Source organism: Protopterus annectens, chromosome 3.part1 (genome assembly GCF_019279795.1).
Source record: "Protopterus annectens isolate FY-2018-M chromosome 3.part1, PAN1.0, whole genome shotgun sequence".
NCBI classification, from domain to species: domain Eukaryota; kingdom Metazoa; phylum Chordata; order Ceratodontiformes; family Protopteridae; genus Protopterus; species Protopterus annectens.
In genome coordinates this window covers 1,591,834,020-1,591,846,742 of record NC_056732.1, presented here as the reverse complement: position 1 = coordinate 1,591,846,742, position 12,723 = coordinate 1,591,834,020, and the positions used below count along the sequence as shown (strand labels likewise).

General features: G+C 32.8%; 1 protein-coding gene across 1 annotated transcript in view; it reads left to right on the top strand.

The window, feature by feature from the left end:
• Nucleotides 1–12,723, top strand: part of LOC122797823 (vomeronasal type-2 receptor 26-like) — a 153,766-nt gene that overhangs the window by 77,363 nt on the left and 63,680 nt on the right. The window lies entirely within an intron of this gene.

Sequence of the window (12,723 nt, the reverse complement as noted above, 5' to 3'; positions counted from 1 at the left end):
TGTAGGTTCTCGATTAATGATACAGTGTGAATAAGATGAGCATGTATAGCAGCCTGTGGTATATCTGTGCTGGTCAGTGACAGGTCCACTTACAAACATGTCACTGACTGCCTTTCTACATATGTGATGAATAGAGGAGATACTGTAAGAGTTTGTGAAGGGTGATACTCCGAGTGCCCTTTGTGATATCTCCTCAACATACAAAAAGGTTAGTCTTGCTTTATTCATCCCTTACTTAACCCATCATTGAAAATAATGCACCGTTCAGCATGTACCTCAATAAACCCCTAAACCAGCTTGAGAGAGTCCATGTTTCCTGACCAAAAAGATGTCAGGTCACAGTACTCTTAGCTACTCTGATAGACTAAAAGCCCCTGCTTAATCTTCTGTGCTACAAACAACCTTTGAACTCCACCTAAATAAAATCAGTGCTAAAGCAAATGCCCATTTGACCTAAACCTGTATTATGGCATGAAAACCATCAAATGGCATGACAGGTACCCATCCTAACTCCCCATTTTGGGGATAGTAGGTTGCCTTTACTAGGAACCTTTAAATATAAGCAGCGTACTTCCCTAGCAACTTTTGAGTGGATGGATGATCATAATTTTTTCTGCTTAGTGATGGACATTCTTAGCCTCCCACTAACATCGGGTGATATGGTGGAAATTCTTTTTTTTAAACTTTTTATTTGGTTTTAAATAAGATTAACAAAACATAACTATATAAAAATATTTACAATAATAAAACAATAATAACAAAAGTATAAACAAGGTTCATAACAGAAATAATGTCATATACATTTCTAAAATTTTTCTAAAAAAATTTTAAGTTTTAACCATGATAGTAGTCTGTGTGTAATGTTTCTTGTTCTAGCCTTTTCTGTTAGTATTTCACTGTTACAAACAGTCTTAGATAGAGAAATAAATTCAGATAATGAGAGGATTTTCTTATACTTCCAATTTAAAGTAATAACTTTTCTTGCAATAGCAAGTAAAGACCAGAGAAGGTGAACTTGAGCTTTTGGAATGGATTTTGCTATTGGTGCAGTAAACAATAATAATGAGTCAGTTATTTCACAATTATCTGACCTCAGTTTTTTAATAAAGTTTTTAAAGTCCATCCAAAATGGGATTACCATTTTACAATCTAAAAGCATATGTTTCCAATCTGCAATTAAAGATTCATCACATCCTCAACACTTAGTAGTATCTTTTTTATACATTAAAGTTAATTTTTGAGGGGTTATAAAACTCCTATGAAGAAACTTCCAAGTGAAAATTTTCCAAAAAAGAAAGCAGGTTGTGTTGTTAATAGATTTAAATATTAAAGTTTTATTAGCTTCAGAGAAAATATGTTTATTTACCTTTGTTGAATATTCCAAGAAAGAAACATCTGGTTTGGAGAACTCAACCCGCAATGTTTTATATATCCTTGATAAAGACAATTTCTTACTATTATCTATAGTGTTTATTTAAAAAAATAATGATAATATATTAGGGATTATTTTCAGATTTGTGTTTAATTTTAGCTTTAACTCATTTGAGATAAATTCTCTGAATATTTGTATGTTTAACCAATTATTTTGCTTTATATTATGTTTAGCTATTAATGAACTTGAATCCTGTATTTCAGCATTGTTCAAGAACTGATACCAGAATTTTAGACCATTTTCATCCATTTTATTTTATTAACATCAAAAGAGTCTAAACAAACTTCTGTGAAAGCAGTGGGAAACATTAAGAACAATATGTTTTTAATAAGGTAGTTGCTATACATTATCTTTTTTCAGTTATTTATAATGTAATTTACAAAGGGAGTGAAGTTAATGCTTTTACTATTTTTTAGGCTAAATGTTTTTATAACCTTGTATAAACTGCCTACTTCTGAGATCCTAAAATTACTGGATTCTATATCATTCATTGAGACTAAGATAATATGTTCAATGGAAGAATCAAAATCTCCTATTGTCAATAAAATATCATCAGCAAAAAGCTGAATCATGGAACAGTAGTTTTTGTCAACAAAAAAAACTTTAATGTTAGAATTTTTCTGATATAGTTTGCAAAGAGTTCAATTGATAATGCAAACAACAAACTTGTTTAGTGCCTTTTAGAGTTTTTAATTGGCCTTGATAAAAATGCTCCAGTTTTAATGCATGGTATAGAGTTCTCATATATTCTTTGTAATAGATCAATGAAATTTATTGAGAAATTATATTCTCTTAAAACTTTGAGCAAATATACCAAATTTATCGAATTAAATGTTTTATCTAGGTCCAAACAAAAAACTGTAAGTTCTTTTTTCTTATTATTTGCAATATCAATTAGAGAGAAAAGTCTGATTATGTTGTCTTGAACTTTCCTATTTAGAATAAATCCTGTTTGATCATCATCTACTAGATTAAATACTAGCTGATTTAGTCTTTTAGCAAGGATTGACATAAAAATTTTATAATCAATATTTAGGAGAGATATGGGTTTATAGGAAGAACATAGTTCAGGATTTTTGTTTTAGGATAGGGGTAATCATTGCATAATTCCATGAAGGGAATGAATGTTGGTTATTTCTAAGTTCTTGAAATGCTTTTAAAAGAATATTTAATGAGTTTTCTGGTAATTCAATTTCTGGGGCTTTATTATTTTTTATGTTTTTAATTTGTTTCTTGAGTTCTCTAAAAGATATAGGTCTGTTTAACTTAATATTTTGTTCTTCTGATATTTTTTATTTATATTGTTTTTTTTAAAAGGTTATCAATTAAAACCTGATTATCAGTTTCATTGTTAGTTTTATTAACTTTTTGTGATGTTCCTTAAGGATATCTAAGATGTCCTTTAAATCTGTAGAACTTTTTGTTTTATTATTAAGACTATATGAAATTTTCCTAATATGATTAATATTTCTTAATCCTTTTGATTTCAGTGCTAATCTATGTGGATTTTTGGGGTTCACTGAATAAGATTGCAGTTTAAGTTTTTGTAGGTTAATGGCAACTTTGTGATTTAAAATTTTAACATCCTTTTTATTTAACTCTTTTAGTTCAGAGTTTGAATTTATTTCATTAGGTTTAAGAAGCCGTATTAACTTCTTGATATTTGTTTGTAAGTTAAGCAGTTCTTTATCCCATTCTTTCTTTTTATTTAAATACCATCTTTTAATTTTACCAAATAAATATGCTTTCAATGAGTCCCATAGAATCATGTTAGGCATCATATTATTGTCATTGTGCTGCAAAAACAAGCTTAATTCATTTAAAAAACAATCATTAAAACCATTTATTTTAACAATATAAGCAGGAATTCATTGCCAGAAAATGAGATTATTAGGTTTAATGCTGAAATTAAAAATGATGGCATTATGATCGGACAATGGACAGGGTATTATGGAGACTTCATCTAACTTATGAAAGAGTCTATCAGATGTGAATATCTTATCTATTGTAGTTTGTGTGCCAAATTTGAAAGAGTAGTGTGTGTAATGTAATAAGTTGTGGTCTTTTATTTCATATATGTCTTTTAAATTTGTAGTGTCAATGAAACTATTCAATTTTTTTGCTGCAGGTGATAGAAAAAATGTCCAACTTTGGTGGTGTCCGTTGCTTGCAGAATACAATTAAAATCACCTGCTAAAATGATCTCTCCTTTTGAGTGAATAGAAATTGTGTCTAATTTCTTGCTAGTTTAGCACCAACACCAGGAATCCAGTATACATTGACTAAAGTATAATATAACTTATTTATTTCTAATACTGCTATACTCATCATACCATTCTTAGCAGAGTATGTATTAATTATCTTAGGTGGTAATTTTTTTTTACCATAAGATCATAGTGCCTCTTCTCTTAGAATGAAAATGAGATTCCACTAGAATTGTATAATCTTTGAAATTTAATGTAAGTCTTTCTTTATTAAGTGTGTTTCTTGTAAAAAAGGCAACATCTACTTTGTTTAATTTTAGATATTTGAGTAAACTTCCTCTCTTAATAGGGTTGTTAAGATCATTTACATTTAAAGATATGCATTTATAAACAGACATTGCTGTTTATATGATTGCATATTTTTGGAACTATTATGAACACAAAAAATAATAGATACATTGCTAAAGAACTAAGAAACCTATTTACATCCCTAATTCTGAAATGTATAATTCCTGATTTGATGAAATAATCATAAAAACCCCCTCTTTCATCACACTAACCTTATACTATCACAACATATAGCTACTGCCTATTGTTATGATTAAAAAACAAATGTATATTTTAAATAGCTTTTCTACATTAATATAAAGTATCAGTATGCCCAATTATTTTTTTTATTAGAACATGTATTAGATTATCTAAAAAAGTACTATCAGTAAATATTTTACTAGTATTCTGAGAAAAAATAAAAAAAGTGAAATATATTAAGTTAGACTATTAATCAAATTACATTAAAATACACTCAAGAAAACCATAACACTCTTATATACCAGATTCAGTTATTGAAAGTTATTATAAAACTATCACCTAATAACTATGTACCTCAACTATTATTCTAGAGAGTTCTATTTTCATATTCATTACAGGTAATTTTGAATACAGAACAACACTATTAAGTCAAATTTTAACAAAAGTAATAATTGTCCTGAGAGATATATACAGTTTCCAAATTAGGCTTATTTAGATTATGGGCTAAAGATTAAACCCCAGGGGCGGCTCGTGCTATAGGACTGCAGGACTGCAGCCCCCCAGCTGTAGAAAGAAGAAAACAACAACAAAATTGCAAGTCCTGGAACTCAACTCATGCGTGCTTAGAGTTCCTGGAACTCACAGAGCTCTAGACTGCTGTGTCGGCAGTCCGGATAGGGGGGAAGGCAACTCTGCCGTGCAGATATTCAGAAGTCTGTAGATAATGGAAGAACTCCAGACTGCATCATCTGCAGGCTGGAGCCTACTCTCGTGGGGAACCAGCCGTTAGCTTGCATGGGACTCACTGACTGGGATACTGCAAGAATGTGGACTCGGGAAACACTGAATGGGACTGACGATAATGAATTCAGGTAACTGAGGTGTGTGTGTGTAAAAATGCCCCAGTTGCTACATACTGGTGGTGGGCTTGAACCCTGTACCTTGCGTGCAGGTGGCAAGAGCCTGAATTCCCTACCCACCACCATTTGTAAAATATTTGCAGATTTATGCCTCATATTTGTTCTGTTCCTCACAAAATCTGTGGTTTCTGTATTTTTTTCCTTACTCAGATAGTAGTGCAGTGGTAGCATTGTTGCCTGACAGCTATAGGTTTGCTGGTTTGATTCTTGGCTGGGGTGCTTTCTGTGGGGAGTCTGCATGTCCTCCCTGTGTTTGTGTGGGTGTGCTCTGGTGTCTTCCCATCTTAAGAAGACATGTGTCTGGAGTGTTTCTCCCTGGGCCTCTGCTGAAAATTGGCTTTTGTTCCAAGTTAGACTTCCTGGTTAACAAATGTTAAATAAATAAAACTAAAATCTGTGGTTTCTGTATTTTCTTTTTCCTTACACAGTCAGTAGTCCAGTGGTAGCATTGTTGCATGACAGCTACAGGTTCTCTGGTTTGATTCTTGGCTGGGCTGCCTTCTGTGTGGAGTCTGTGTGTTTGCTCTGCTGTCCTACCATCTTACAAAAACATGTGTCTGGAATGTTTCTCCATGGGCCTCTGCTGAATATTGGCTTTTGTTCCAAGTCAGAATTTCCAGGTTAACAAATGTTAAATAAATAAAAATGACAGGCATTTGAATTTCAGACTTCATATTCTTCAGAAAGTACATGGTAACACAAAACCTTTTATTCTAGCAATTTTCTAAGTTTATAAGATGGATATTTGAAATTTGTCCCTATTTTTGGGACTGTATTCCCCCATTATTGGCTTCATCCAGGATTTTTGTGCTAAGGTTGAGAGCTATGGTGAAAACTGAATTCACTGAATATGTCTGTGGGCTGTATTCCACCATTACTGGCTTCATCCAGGTTTTTTGTGCTAAGGTTGAGAGTTATGGTGAGAACTGAATTCACTGAATATGTTTGGGGGCTGTATTCCCCCATTATTGGCTTTGTTCAGGTGTTTTGTGCTAAGAGGTTGACACTATTGTGAGAACTGAATTCACTAAATGGTAGCCATTTAAGTTTCAGTCTTCCTGTCTTTCACAAAACAGCTGATCTGGCATAGTGGTATGTTGCTCTGACTGTTTTGCACAGGGTCGTGTGTTCAAGACTTGGCAGTGAAATGTATAGTAATAACACAGCATTTTATTCTAGCAACTTTCCAACATTATACAAGCAATGTTTAAAATGTGTCACTGGTTTAAAATGTGTCCCTGGTTTTGGGGCTTTTGCCCCCCCCCCAATAAATGTTGGCTTTTTCCAGATTTCTTGTGCTGCAAAGTTCAGAGATGCAGCTGAGTATCGAGTAGATTTTACAAGGAGCTGAGAGATGCAGGGGAGCAAACATTTAGTGCTACTTATGCTGAATATGTTTGCATTGTTAGTAGCACAAAAGGTAATGTACTTGCCTTTTGATGCAGAAGGCTGTGGGTTCTACTCCCAAAGTAGGTAGATGCATTGCTGATATTGTACTGTGTTGTAAAGGGGTGGATGCTGCTGTCCTTTTTGGTGATGATACCTAGTAATTATGAACCTGTTATCAGTTTGCCATCCATTCCCTATTGCAATATTACTAGCAATTTATTCCTCAAGGGCAACCAACACTTTATTTGTAGATGAAACAATGAAATATAAAGTTGTTTGCTAGCAGCAACCTCTTCATTAGTTACAGATCTCTTTAATGTGGAATTATTTAGATGACTTTTACTTCTTCAGAGATTGTACATATTTACTGATACTGGTGGACTCTAGAAGTTTGAGTAGACTTTTATGATGGAAATGTTCTGAATTGGGCAATTTTGTCATTATTGGTGTATGCATTTTGTTTTATATATATATATATATATATATATATATATATATATATATATATATATATATATATATATATGTATGTATGTATATGGGTCTACCTGAGATGGTCGACAAGCCATTTAATCGACAGTCAGTTGGTCGACAATTCATTTGGTTGACAGGCAGATTTGCCCCCCTCCCCAATGTTGTGCGCCCTGGAGTTGATATATATAGTTAGGGGTGTGGGGGTGAAGCCCCCACATAACATGCTTGTCGACCAAATGAATTGTCGACCAAATAAGTGTCGATCAAATGGCTTGTCGACCATCTCAAGTAGACCCATGTGTGTGTGTGTATATATATATATATATATATATATATATATATATATATATATATATATATATATATATATATATATATATATATATATATATATATATATATATATATATATATATATATATATATATATATATATATATATATATATATATATATATATGTATATGTATATAAATATATATATATATATATATATATATATATATATATATATATATATATGTATGTATATGCGGTAGCATTGTCGCCTCACAGTTAGACGTTGCCCATTCGATTCTCAGTTACAACGTCTTCTGTGTGGCGACATGCATGAACGGGTGTTCCTTCATTGAAGGTTGTGCATTAGGCCCGGCAAGCCAGCATGTAAAACTCTACTGCCAATTATTAGCAGACCGGAGTTCCGCTGTGGCGACCCCTAACCTGGAAAAAGCCGAAAGACACAGGTGTATGCATTTTGTTTCATTGTTTACTGGAAAAATGTTCAAAACAATAAATTTAAAATGCCTTCTAACAACTGTACTGTATTGTACAAGGAATATAATTTAATACAATCAGGAAGGTGTATCAAAGAGCACCTCTATGTTTCATGTGCAAGGGGCCTATGATTTGAAAACAGCCCAAATTTAATCTTTATTTGCCACTAGCAGAATGTATTTTCTTTGAATGTGGGTTTCAATGCTGTTTGAATGAATGTGAGTTTCAAGAGCAGAGAAGTTTTAATGCTAAGTCTATTTTCATTGTGAGACTGCATTGCTTTGTTTAGCAGATCTCTATTAATGTTTGTGCTGTAAAATGCAAAATAAAACTTTCAAATGAAATCCAAATCTTCGCAGAAGGAAAGCAGTATGCACATTACAGTTTTTATGGTAAATGGGGCAAAATAACCAAGGAATAGCTGCAGAGGGTAGGCTCCATTCAACCATGATTTTGTGAAGGGGGAAGGGCAGCAAACTCAAAGACAGCCCTGGCTGAACTATACCTCTCAACTATCCAGATTTTTGCAGATTGAATAGATTTTTGCTTCTTATTTTTGGTTTGTTCCTCATAAAATTTGTGGTTTTCTGGCAAATCATTTAGGAATGAAGTCACTAAATAATGACAGACAATGGGTTTCAGATGTCATAACCTTCAGAAAAATGCATGCTAAAGCAAGACCTGTTATTCTGTCAACTGTCTTAAGTTAATACAAGAGCAATTTTTAGTACTGTTTGTATGTTCCCCCAATATATTTGGCCTTGTCCAGATTTCCTGCATTAAGAGGTTGAGAGGTACGTGCAAATAAATTGCTTTATAGAGTTAGGAATATCCAAACCTCTCAACTGTCCCCAATTTTGGCTCAAAATGTTGCTCTCCCCCTAATAATCCCTCTGCAAAATGGCAATTTTGGAAGAAAACATTGGGGGTCACAATTCTAAATAACTGTAATGATCAGAGTTATAGATTACTTTTATTTCAGAAATGCATGTAGATTCTCTTATTTTATCAGCTGCTCAAGTTAATAGTACTAATATTAAAAATTTGTCCTTTCTTTGACAGGTTCCCAGCTGTATTGTGTGGCAATTTTATATTTTTGCATCACATTTTGGGTCCGTTTTTCATAATTGTGGTTTTCTGGCAAATTAGTGGCAAATCATTAAAGACTGAAGTAAGAAAATAATGGCAGACATTTGAGTTTTAGATTTCATACTTTTCAGAAAATTCATACTAATGCAACACCTACATTATCTTTCTAAGTTTCTAAGAGCAATATTTAAAAATTGTCCTTATTTTTGGGCCTGTGTCCCACTTCTATGTATGGCTTTGTCCAGATTTCTTGCTCTGAGGTTGAGAGGTATGAGTGTCAGAGCCATCACTGTCAGTCAGAGACATTTCAAATTGTGACATACTTGTTGCACCCCACTCCCCCATGTAGTGACTCTGGATGTGTCCAAGCATGGCAAGGAGCAGTTATGCAGTGTAAGTGTGCAGAGTATTCCCCCATCCGAGGTAGACGCAAGTACGACAGTGGCTTTTCATCTGTCCTTGATTTTGCAGAATGTTCTGATTTTCTGTCATATTTTATACTGTTGATTTATGTTTCTTATTATTCAGAAAATGCATGCTGTCGCAGTGCCCTGTTGCTCTCTGTTTAAGTAGCAATGCTTTAATGACCATCAGGTAAGCTTGTCCGAGATTGTAAGCTGCAAGTAAGCTTTAATAAGCATACTGTTAAATAATTACCAACATTGAAAGCCTTTTTGTTGCTGCCATGCAGAGAATATTTACATAACTAGATAACGTATAAGCCTTAGGTATTGAAATGCATATGACAGTACTTGTAATAAAGGACAGGATTACAGTGTTTTCAGAAGCTCATTACATTTGTTGGAGATTTGCAGTCATCTTTGCAGGCTTTACCCTTAAAATAAACTGCCAATCTATCATGTGTGGACCATAACTTGTGCAGTAATCCTTTAAGCAATTTATCTTGAGCTTGTTTCTTGTTTGCTGTTCATTTTTTACTTTGATCATGTCTTCCCCATGAAACAAGTAGATAGTTGTCAGGCAGCAGGTCGGTTTTGGATAAGAAACATTTTTAAAAGTGGGGGTATCGCAGAGATTGCTACTTTCAGCATGTTACTTGGTAATTTTATAAAGCTGAATATAAATTATAATTAGAACTGCAGTGCAAGGAGAAGTGGTTTGAGTTGAGTGCTGCTTGTTTTTTTCTATACTTGATTTTGACTGGCATTCCAGTAATGTATTTAAAAAGTAATTTATTTTTTCATGCCTCACAATATTTGCATTTCCATCTAGATATTAAGCAAGCTGTCATGTAGCCTATGCAGTGAAATATTTTTTTCTTCTACACTTCATTTTGTCTTGATTGGACTCTCATAATGATGGTTTGGCACCCAGGGCAGTGTATTTAATTAAAGTTCCAGTTGTTGTAATTTTGAGCATAGCTTCACACCTTTCTGGTTGGCCACACCCCTTCCCATTGGCCCCACCAATTCAACTGTCTCCTGCAACCCCCCTTTAATCTGAAATCACCAGCCGCCACTGTTAAACCCTTAATTATTTCGAAAAAAAAAACAAGATGTATCTAGCTAAAACCCTGGAATGAGAGCAATTATTCATCAATGAACTGGTAATCTATTTTTGAATTAGTGGTTATATTTGTTTTAGAGCCTAACAATAGAGTACGAAAATATGTTTATATGAGCAATTGAAAAACACTAAACAATATTCAATAATGTCAGAGGCTAACTAACTTTCATAGCAGTTCTCTATACTTTCTCTTTAAGCATCAATATTATATGGAAAAAATCATTAAATTACAGAACTGTAACAGATATTTATAACAAGTGAAACCACACTAAGAATTAAACATAAAATGGCAACCAGTAGGTGGGTAAACACACAAAGTTAAATAGATTTCACTAATATTCTAACTAAAGTAAATTATATTATAGAAAGTGTGACAACTTTATAGGGAGTTATCTGTGTTATATTAAACACTAGAACCCCTCTTGATAAAATATGTGGTGATAAAAGCTAGTTAAACATAGATTAAGCATATGTTGCTCAGTATGGTCTATATCAGCATTTCAAATGCTGAAAACAGCAAAGACAATTTCATCAAACTGAAATGTTCGAAATCTCAAAACAGCAAATGCACGGAATGTTCCGTGCAAAAAAAATTTAAATACTTTAAACACTGACAGAAGTGGGGGGCTTTGCCCCATACACCCCCAACATGGGGGGGATGTGCCCCCCACACCTCCCAATTAAATATTCCAACTCTGAGACCACACCACAGTGGAGGAACTAGCAAACTCCAAAGTTGGCCCACCAATTTCTTTCCCTGGGAAAGAAATCAATGTTCCATCAGTTCTCTCTTCTGAGATTTCGAACATTTCAGTTTGATGAAATTGACTACGGCATTTTCAGCATTTGAAATGCTGATAGGAACTCGCTCAGTATATAGATTTACTTTTTCTGTGTTTATTACCACTTCTTTTTCTCTTCCCTGTCTCTTCTAACTCTACTTCTCTCTTCCTCCTCCTCACTTATAAAATACCTTGAGTAAGACCTATTTTATGTGAGTAATGAAGAAGTTATAAACCTCTAGAATCCTTTATCTATTACATTACTGTAGGAGTTGTTATTATTTTACTGACATTGAATACAATAGTAGCTTTCTATCAATCATTAAAAAATTACTAAATCTTTAAATATATGATTTAAATATGTTCAGATGGTCCAGAAATTACTAATTTCTATATAATAAGAACTGACAACTTATAATTACTGTATCAAACTATCAAGACACTTTAAATGGTGCAGAAAGTTAAACTTACCAGGTTCAATATACACTTATGTAAATAATTCATGTCTAGTTTTAAGGTCAAAGAAAGAAACATAATATATATTAAGATCCATATTACTATATTACAGAGATCTATAAATTTATAAGGCAACTAATAAAAAGGTAAAGATAACTATACACTACTCACATACAATGATTTTCATTGCATAAAGGTTGATTTATGTTATAACTATAACTTTAGAACTTAAGTCTCTAACTATGTATAACTGTTGGTGAAAACTGAATGTAATCTGATATAAAATTAAAAGTTGAGCTAGTTGCACACTACAAGAGAGGCTCAACTGTATTAAACTCTGAGTAAATGTTGGAAGCAAAGCCAGATTGGTTAACTACATTGTTCTCTAACTACTATGATTAAAAAAGCAATTATTATAACCCAAAGAATAATGCTTATTATCAATAATACTGCCAAAGATCTAAACAATTAATAAACTATTTAAGTAATAATCCTCTGTATTCTAGCTAGTCTAGCTTAGACTTGCAGTATGTAATCCCTTCCGTCAAATAGACCATTTACTTGTTAGTCAGTGGTGTAATTATAAAAAAAAAATCACCTGGTTTTAACATGACAGGTACAATTCTTAAAAACTGTTCATTTTGTTTTTCTTTTTTTCTCTTTAGCTGTCATTCACTAACTGAATATTGTAATTAGAAAAGTGACACTATGCTTTATATAGTCAGCACTATTTTTCAATAGGTTAGTTGAGTAAACAAGTATGATAAAAAGTATAAATCAATACAGAAATAAGATACATAACTATGCTATAGTCAAATAAGCTACTTTATGTAAACATAATAAATTATCTTTTCTGGCACAATAAATATGCAAGATATGAAAGTTTAGAAATGATTTTAGTAGATAATTATCTAACTTTGCTTCACTTAGTGTAACTTAAATGAGTACATGTATATATTAGAACCAATCTGGCTGTTTAGCCATTACAAATATGTTTTAAGACAAGCTAAAAGTGATGAGATTTGGTAGCTACCTTTTGAAAATGATGTCATTTTTAAACAAAAACACCTGACAAGTTATTTCGCCCTGTAGATGTTTCATTTAGGCAGCTTCATTGTGATTTTCAAATATTCCACTTATAAACAGCT